The sequence below is a fragment of the Phyllobates terribilis genome, unplaced genomic scaffold (assembly GCF_046119375.1).
Source record: "Phyllobates terribilis strain yellow unplaced genomic scaffold, ASM4611937v1 Scaffold_24__1_contigs__length_18792416, whole genome shotgun sequence".
Classification (NCBI taxonomy): Eukaryota; Metazoa; Chordata; class Amphibia; order Anura; family Dendrobatidae; genus Phyllobates; species Phyllobates terribilis.
The window spans coordinates 9,509,389-9,518,827 of NW_027362784.1; positions in this window are offsets into that span (position 1 = coordinate 9,509,389).

The window sequence follows — 9,439 nt, forward strand, 5'->3', positions numbered from 1 at the left end:
CCAACTTTCTGGATTTTTGAAAATTTCACTTTTTTGTGAAAATATCCACTAAATGAGGGAATAATATGTGTGAGGGTAGCCCAGGAGAGTTCCAAATGTGTGTGGGTAGAATATATATCCCACGGGGGTAAAATTGAAAAAAGTTGAAAACATTTTTTCTTGGACTTAGTCATTTTTCTGGCGTTTATCAGACTTTCAGATAGGGGAAATGTCAGTGAGCGTTCCAATTTCAGTTCCAGAGCGATTCGCCCAATGATTCCTTGATATTTAGTCGTTTTCAGCCAATTTTCTGGATTTTTGAAAATTTCACTTTTTTGTGAAAATATCCACTAAATGAGCGAATAATATGTGTGAGGGTAAAATATATATCCCACGGGGGGTAAAATTGAAAAAAGTTGAAAACATTTTTTTTTTTGGACTTAGTCATTTTTCCGGCGTTTATCAGACTTTCAGATAGGGGAAATGTCAGTGAGCGTTCCGATTTCAGTCCCAGAGCGATTCGCCCAATGAGTCCTTGCTATTTAGTCGTTTTCAGCCAATATTTTGGATCTTTGAAAATTTGACTTTTTTTTTAAAATATCCACTAATTGAGGGAATAATATGTGTGAGGGTACCCCAGGAGAGTTCCAAATGTGTGTGGGTAGAATATATATCCCACGGGGGTAAAATTGAAAAAAGTTGAAAACATTTTTTTTTGGACTTAGTCATTTTTCCGGCGTTTATCAGACTTTCAGATAGGGGAAATGTCAGTGAGCTTTCCAATTTCAGTTCCAAAGCGATTGGTCCAATGAGTCCTTGATATTTAGTCGTTTTCTGCCAATTTTCTAGATTTTTGATAATTTCACTTTTTTGTGAAAATATCCACTAAATGAGAGAATAATATGTGTGAGGGTACCCCAGGAGAGTTCCAAATGTGTGTGGGTAGAATATATATCCCACGGGGGTAAAATTGAAAAAAGTTGAAAACATTTTTTTTTTGGACTTAGTCATTTTTTCTGCGTTTAACAGACTTTCAGATAGGGGAAATGTCAGAGAGCATTCCGATTTCAGTTCCAGAGCGATTCGCCCAATGAGTCCTTGATATTTAGTTGTTTTCAGCCAATTTTCTGGATTTTTGAAAATTTCACTTTTTTGTTAAAATATCCACTAAATGAGGGAATAATATGTGTGAGGGTAAAATATATATCCCACGGGGGGTAAAATTGAAAAAAGTTGAAAACATTTTTTTTTTTGGACTTAGTCATTTTTCCGGCGTTTATCAGACTTTCAGATAGGGGAAATGTCAGTGAGCGTTCCGATTTCAGTCCCAGAGCGATTCGCCCAATGAGTCCTTGATATTTAGTCGTTTTCAGCCAATATTTTGGATCTTTGAAAATTTGACTTTTTTTTTAAAATATCCACTAATTGAGGGAATAATATGTGTGAGGGTACCCCAGGAGAGTTCCAAATGTGTGTGGGTAGAATATATATCCCACGGGGGTAAAATTGAAAAAAGTTGAAAACATTTTTTTTTGGACTTAGTCATTTTTCCGGCGTTTATCAGACTTTCAGATAGGGGAAATGTCAGTGAACTTTCCAATTTCAGTTCCAAAGCGATTGGTCCAATGAGTCCTTGATATTTAGTCGTTTTCTGCCAATTTTCTAGATTTTTGATAATTTCACTTTTTTGTGAAAATATCCACTAAATGAGAGAATAATATGTGTGAGGGTACCCCAGGAGAGTTCCAAATGTGTGTGGGTAGAATATATATCCCACGGGGGTAAAATTGAAAAAAGTTGGAAAAAAAATTTCTTTTGGACTTAGTCATTTTTCTGGCGTTTATCAGACTTTCAGATAGGGGAAATGTCAGTGAGCGTTCCAATTTCAGTTCCAAAGCGATTCGCCCAATGAGTCTTTGATATTTAGTCGTTTTCAGCCAACATTTTGGATTTTTGAAAATTTCACTTTTTTGTGAAAATATCCACTAAATGAGGGAATAATATGTGTGAGGGTAGGATATATATCCCACGGGGGTAAAATTGAAAAAAGTTGAAAACATTTTTTTTTTGGACTTAGTCATTTTTCCGGCGTTTATCAGACTTTCAGATAGGGGAAATGTCAGTGAGAGTTCCGATTTCAGTTCCAGAGCTATTCGCCCAATGAGTCCTTGATATTTAGTCGTTTTCAGCTAATATTTTGGATTTTTGAAAATTTCACTTTTTTGTGAAAATATCCACTAAATGAGGGAATAACATGTGTGAGGGTACCCCAGGAGAGTTCCAAATGTGTGTGGGTAGAATACATATCCCATGGGGGTAAAATTGAAAAAAGTTGAAAAAAATTTTTTTTTGGACTTAGTCATTTTTCTGGCGTTTATCAGACTTTCAGATAGGGGAAATGTCAGTGAGCATTCCAATTTCAGTTCCAGAGCGAATCGTCCATTGAGTCATTGATATTTAGTCGTTTTCAGACAATATTTTGGATTTTTGAAAATTTCACTTTTTTGTGATAATATCCACTAAATGAGGGAATAATATGTGTGAGGGTACCCCAGGAGAGTTCCAAATGTGTGTGGGTAGAATATATATCCCACGGGGGTAAAATTGAAAAAAGTTGAAAAAACATTTTTTTTTGGACTTAGTCATTTTTCCGCCGTTTGTCAGACTTTCAGATAGGGGAAATGTCAGTGAGCGTTCCAATTTCAGTTCCAAAGCGATTCGCCCAATGAGTCTTTGATATTTAGTCGTTTTCAGCCAATATTTTGGATTTTTGAAAATTTCACTTTTTTGTGAAAATATCCACTAAATGAGGCAATAATATGTGTGAGGGTAGAATATATATCCCACGGGGGTAAAATTTAAAAAAGTTGAAAAAAAATATTTTTGGGACTTAGTAATTGTTCCGGCGTTTATCAGACTTTCAGATAGGGGAAATGTCGGTGAGCATAACGATTTCAGTTCCAGAGCGATTCGCCCAGTGAGTTCTTGATATTTAGTCGTTTTCAGCCAATTTTCTGGTTTCTTGAAAATTTCACTTTTTTGTGAAAATATCCACTAAATGAGGGAATAATATATCCCACGGGGGTAAAATTGAAAAAAGTTGAAAAAAATTTTTTTTTATACTTAGTCATTTTTCCGGCTTTTATCATACTTTCAGATAGGGGAAATGTCAGTGAGTGTTCCGATTTCAATTCCAGAGCGATTCGCCCAATGAGTCCTTGATATTTAGCCGTTTTCAGCCAACTTTCTGGATTTTTGAAAATTTCACTTTTTTGTGAAAATATCCACTAAATGAGGGAATAATATGTGTGAGGGTACCCCAGGAGAGTTCCAAATGTGTGTGGGTAGAATATATATCCCACGGGGGTAAAATTGAAAAAAGTTGAAAACATTTTTTTTTGGACTTAGTCATTTTTCTGGCATTTATCAGACTTTCAGATAGGGGAAATGTCAGTGAGCGTTCCAATTTCAGTTCCAGAGCGATTCGCCCAATGAGTCCTTGATATTTAGTCGTTTTCAGCCAATTTTCTGGATTTTTGAAAATTTCACTTTTTTGTGAAAATATCCACTAAATGAGGGAATAATATGTGTGAGGGTACCCAGGAAAGTTCCAAATGTGTGTGGGTAGAATATATATCCCACGGGGGTAAAATTGCAAAAAAAGTTGAAAACATTTTTTTTTTTGGACTTAGTCATTTTTCCGGCGCTTATCAGTCTTTCAGATAGGGGAAATGTCAGTGAGCGTTACGATTTCAATTCCAGAGCGATTGGCCCAATGAGTCCTTGATATTTAGTCGTTTTCAGCCAATTTTCTAGATTTTTGAAAATTTCACTTTTTTGTGAAAATATCCACTAAATGAGAGAATAATATGTGTGAGGGTACCCCAGGAGAGTTCCAAATGTGTGTGGGTAGAATATATATCCCACGGGGGTAAAATTGAAAAAAGTTGAAAACATTTTTTTTTTGGACTTACTCATTTTTCTGGCGTTTATCAGACTTTCAGATAGGGGAAATATCAGTGAGCATTCCGATTTCAGTTCCAGAGCGATTCGCCCAATGAGTCCCTGAAATTTAGTTGTTTTCATTCAATTTTCTGGATTTTTGAAAATTTCACTTTTTTGTGAAAATATCCACTAAATGAGGGAATAATATGTGTGAGGGTACCCAAGGAGAGTTCCAAATGTGTGTGGGTAGAATATATATCCCACGGGGGTAAAATTGCAAAAAAAGTTGAAATAATTTTTTTTTTGGACTTATTAATTTTTCCTGCGTTTATCAGACTTTCAGATAGGGGAAATGTCAGTGAGCGTTCCGATTTCAATTCCAGAGCGATTGGCCAAATGATTCCTTGATATTTCGTCGTTTTCAGCCAATTTTCTGGATTTTTGAAAATTTCACTTTTTTTGTGAAAATATCCACTAAATGAGGAAATAATATGTGTGAGGGTACCCCAGGAGAGTTCCAAATGTGTGTGGGTAGAATATATATCCCACGGGGGTAAAATTGAAAAAAGTTGAAAACATTTTTCTTTTGGACTTAGTCATTTTTTCTGCGTTTTTCAGACTTTCAGATAGGGGAAATGTCAGTGAGCATTCCGATTTCAGTTCCAGAGCGATTCGCCCAATGAGTCCTTGATATTTAGTTGTTTTCAGCCAATTTTCTGGATTTTTTAAAATTTCACTTTTTTGTTAAAATATCCACTAAATGAGGGAATAATATGTGTGAGGGTACTCCAGGAGAGTTCCAAATGTGTGTGGGTAGAATATATATCCCACGGGGGTAAAATTGAGAAAAGTTGAAAACATTTGTTTTTTGGACTTAGTCATTTTTCCGTCGTTTATCAGACTTTCAGATAGGGGAAATGTCAGTGAGCTTTCCAATTTCAATTCCAGAGCAATTCGACCAATGAGTCCTTGATATTTAGGCGTTTTCAGCCAATATTTTGGATTTTTGAAAATTTCTCTTTTTTGTGAAAATATCCACTAAATGAGGGAATAATATGTGTGAGGGTAGAATATATATCCCACGGGGGTAAAATTGAGAAAAGTTGAAAACATTTGTTTTTTGGACTTAGTCATTTTTCCGGCGTTTATCAGACTTTCAGATAGGGGAAATGTCAGTGAGCGTTCCAATTTCAGGTCCAGAGCGATTCGCCCAATGAGTCTTTGATATTTAGTCGTTTTCAGCCAATATTTTGGATTTTTGAAAATTTCACTTTTTTGTGAAAATATCCACTAAATGAGAGAATAATATGTGTGAGGGTACCCCAGGAGATTTCCAAATGTTTGTGGGTAGAATATATATCCCACGTGGGTAAAATTGAAAAAAATTGAAAAATATTTTTTTTTGGACTTAGTCATTTTTTCCGGCGTTTATCAGACTTTCAGATAGGGGAAATGTCAGTGAGCGTTCCGATTTCAGTTCCAGAGCGATTCGCCCAATGAGTCCTTGATATTTAGTCGTTTTCAGCCAATTTTCTGGATTTTTGAAAATTTCACTTTTTTGTGAAAATATCCACTAAATGAGGGAATAATATGTGTGAGGGTAGAATATATATCCCACGGGGGTAAAATTGAAAAAAGTTGAAAAAATATTTTTTTTTGGACTTAGTCATTTTTACGGCGTTTATCAGACTTTCAGATAGGGGAAATGTCAGTGAGCGTTCCGATTTCAGTTCCAGAGCGATTCGCCCAATGAGTCCTTGATATTTAGTCGTTTTCAGCTAATATTTTGGATTTTTGAAAATTTCACTTTTTTGTGAAAATATCCACTAAATGAGGGAATAACATGTGTGAGGGTACCCCAGGAGAGTTCCAAATGTGTGTGGGTAGAATATATATCCCACGGGGGTAAAATTGAAAAAAGTTGAAAACATTTTTTTTTGGACTTAGTCATTTTTCCGGCGTTTATCAGACTTTCAGATAGGGGAAATGTCAATGAGCGTTCCGATTTCAGTTCCAGAGCGATTCGCCCAATGGGTCATTGATATTTAGTCGTTTTCAGCCAACTTTCTGGATTTTTTAAAATTTCACTTTTTTTGTGAAAATATCCACTAATTGAGAGAATAATATGTGTGAGGGTACCCCAGGAGAGTTCCAAATGTGTGTGGGTAGAATATATATACCAAGGGGGTAAAATTGTAAAAAGTTTAAAAAAATTTTTTTTTGGACTTAGTCATTTTTCTGGCGTTTATCAGACTTTCAGATAGGGGAAATGTCAGTGAGCGTTCCAATTTGAGTTCCAGAGCGATTCGCCCAATGAGTCTTTGATATTTAGTCGTTTTCAGCCAATATTTTGGATTTTTGAAAATTTCACTTTTTTGTGAAAATATCCACTAAATGAGGGAATAATATGTGTGAGGGTAACCCAGGAGAGTTCCAAATGTGTGTGGGTAGAATATATATCCCACGGGGGTAAAATTGAAAAAAGTTGAAAAATATTTTTTTTTTGGACTTAGTCATTTTTCCGGCGTTTATCAGACTTTCAGATAGGGGAAATGTCAGTGAGCGTTCCGATTTCAGTTCCAGAGCGATTCGCCCAATGAGTCCTTGATATTTAGTCGTTTTCAGCCAATGTTCTGGATTTTTGAAAATTTCACTTTTTTGTGAAAATATCCACTAAATGAGGGAATAATATGTGTGAGGGTAGAATATATATCCCACGGGGGTAAAATTGAAAAAAGTTGAAAAAATTTTTTTTTATACTTATTCATTTTTCCGGCTTTTATCATACTTTCAGATAGGGGAAATGTCAGTGAGTGTTCCGATTTCAATTCCAGAGCGATTCGCCGAATGAGTCTTTGATATTTAGTCGTTTTCAGCAAACTTTCTGTATTTTTTAAAATTTCACTTTTTTGTGAAAATATCCACTAATTGAGAGAATAATATGTGTGAGGGTACCCCAGGAGAGTTCCAAATGTGTGTGGGTAGAATATATATCCCATGGGGGTAAAATTGCAAAAAAAGATGAAAAAATTTTTTTTTTGGACTTAGTCATTTTTCCGGCGATTTTCAGACTTTCAGATAGGGGAAATGTCAGTGAGCGTTCCGATTTCAATTCCAGAGCGATTGACCCAATGAGTCCTTGATATTTAGTCGTTTTCAGCCAATTTTCTAGATTTTTGAAAATTTCACTTTTTTGTGAAAATATCCACTAAATGAGAGAATAATATGTGTGAGGGTACCCCATGAGATTTCCAAATGTTTGTGGGTAGAATATATATCCCACGGGGGTAAAATTGAAAAAAATTGAAAAATATTTTTTTTTGGACTTAGTCATTTTTTCTGCGTTTTTCAGACTTTCAGATAGGGGAAATGTCAGTGAGCATTCCGATTTCAGTTCCAGAGCGATTCGCCCAATGAGTCCTTGATATTTAGTTGTTTTCAGCCAATTTTCTGGATTTTTGAAAATTTCACTTTTTTGTTAAAATATCCACTAAATGAGGGAATAATATGTGTGAGGGTACCCCAGGAGAGTTCCAACTGTGTTTGGGTAGAATATATATCCCACGGGGGTAAAATTGAAAAAAGTTGAAAACATTTTTTTTTGGACTAAGTCATTTTTCTGGCGTTTATCAGACTTTCAGATAGGGGAAATGTCAGTGAGCGTTCCAATTTCAGTTCCAGAGCGATTCGCCCAATGAGTCTTTGATATTTAGTCGTTTTCAGCCAATATTTTGGATTTTTTAAAATTTCACTTTTTTGTGAAAATATCCACTAAATTAGGGAATAATATGTGTGAGGGTACTCCAGGAGAGTTCCAAATGTGTGTGGGTAGAATATATATCCCACGGGGGTAAAATTGAGAATAGTTGAAAACATTTGTTTTTTGGACTTAGTCATTTTTCCGGCGTTTATCAGACTTTCAGATAGGGGAAATGTCAGTGAGCGTTCCGATTTCAGTTCCAGAGCGATTCGCCCAATGAGTCCTTGATATTTAGTCGTTTTCAGCTAATATTTTGGATTTTTGAAAATTTCACTTTTTTGTGAAAATATCCACTAAATGAGGGAATAATATGTGTGAGGGTACCCCAGGAGAGTTCCAAATGTGTGTGGGTAGAATATTTCTCCCACCGGGGTAAAATTGAAAAAAGTTGACAAATTTTTTTTTTTGGACTTAGTCATTTTTCTGGCATTTATCAGTCTTTCAGAAAGGGGAAATGTCAGTGAGCGTTCAGATTTCAGTCCCAGAGTGATGCGCCCAATGAGTCCTTGATATTTAGTCGTTTTCAACCAATATTTTGGATTTTTGAAAATTTCACATTTTTGTGAAAATATCCACTAAATGAGAGAATAATATGTGTGAGGGTACCCCAGGAGAGTTCCAAATGTGTGCGGGTAGAATATATATCCCACGGGGGTAAAATTGCAAAAAAAGTTGAAAACATTTTTTTTTTGGACTTAGTCATTTTTCCGGCGTTTATCAGAATTTCAGATAGGGAAAATGTCAGTGAGCGTTCCGATTTCAATTCCAGAGCGATTGGCCCAATGAGTCCTTGATATTTAGTCGTTTTCAGCCAATTTTCTAGATTTTTGAAAATTTCACTTTTTTGTGAAAATATCCACTAAATGAGAGAATAATATGTGTGAGGGTACCCCAGGAGATTTCCAAATGTTTGTGGGTAGAATATATATCCCACGGGGGTAAAATTGAAAAAAATTGAAAAATATTTTTTTTTGGACTTAGTCATTTTTCTGGCGTTTATCAGACTTTCAGATAGGGGAAATGTCAGTGAGCGTTCCGATTTCAGTTCCAGAGCGATTCGCCCAATGAGTCCTTGATATTTAGTCGTTTTCAGCTAATATTTTGGATTTTTGAAAATTTCACTTTTTTGTGAAAATATCCACTAAATGAGGGAATAATATGTGTGAGGGTACCCCAGGAGAGTTCCAAATGTGTGTGGGTAGAATATATATCCCACAGGGGTAAAATTGAAAAAAGTTGAAAACATTTTTTTTTGGACTTAGTCATTTTTCCGGCGTTTATCAGACTTTCAGATAGGGGAAATGTCAATGAGCGTTCCGATTTCAGTTCCAGAGCGATTCGCCCAATGAGTCCTTGATATTTAGTCGTTTTCAGCCAATTTTCTGGATTTTTGAAAATTTCACTTTTTTGTTAAAATATCCACTAAATGAGGGAATAATATGTGTGAGGGTACCCCAGGAGAGTTCCAACTGTGTTTGGGTAGAATATATATCCCACGGGGGTAAAATTGAAAAAAGTTGAAAACATTTTTTTTTGGACTAAGTAATTTTCTGGCGTTTATCAGACTTTCAGATAGGGGAAATGTCAGTGAGCGTTCCAATTTCAGTTCCAGAGCGATTCGCCCAATGAGTCTTTGATATTTAGTCGTTTTCAGCCAATATTTTGGATTTTTTAAAATTTCACTTTTTTGTGAAAATATCCACTAAATTAGGGAATAATATGTGTGAGGGTACTCCAGGAGAGTTCCAAATGTGT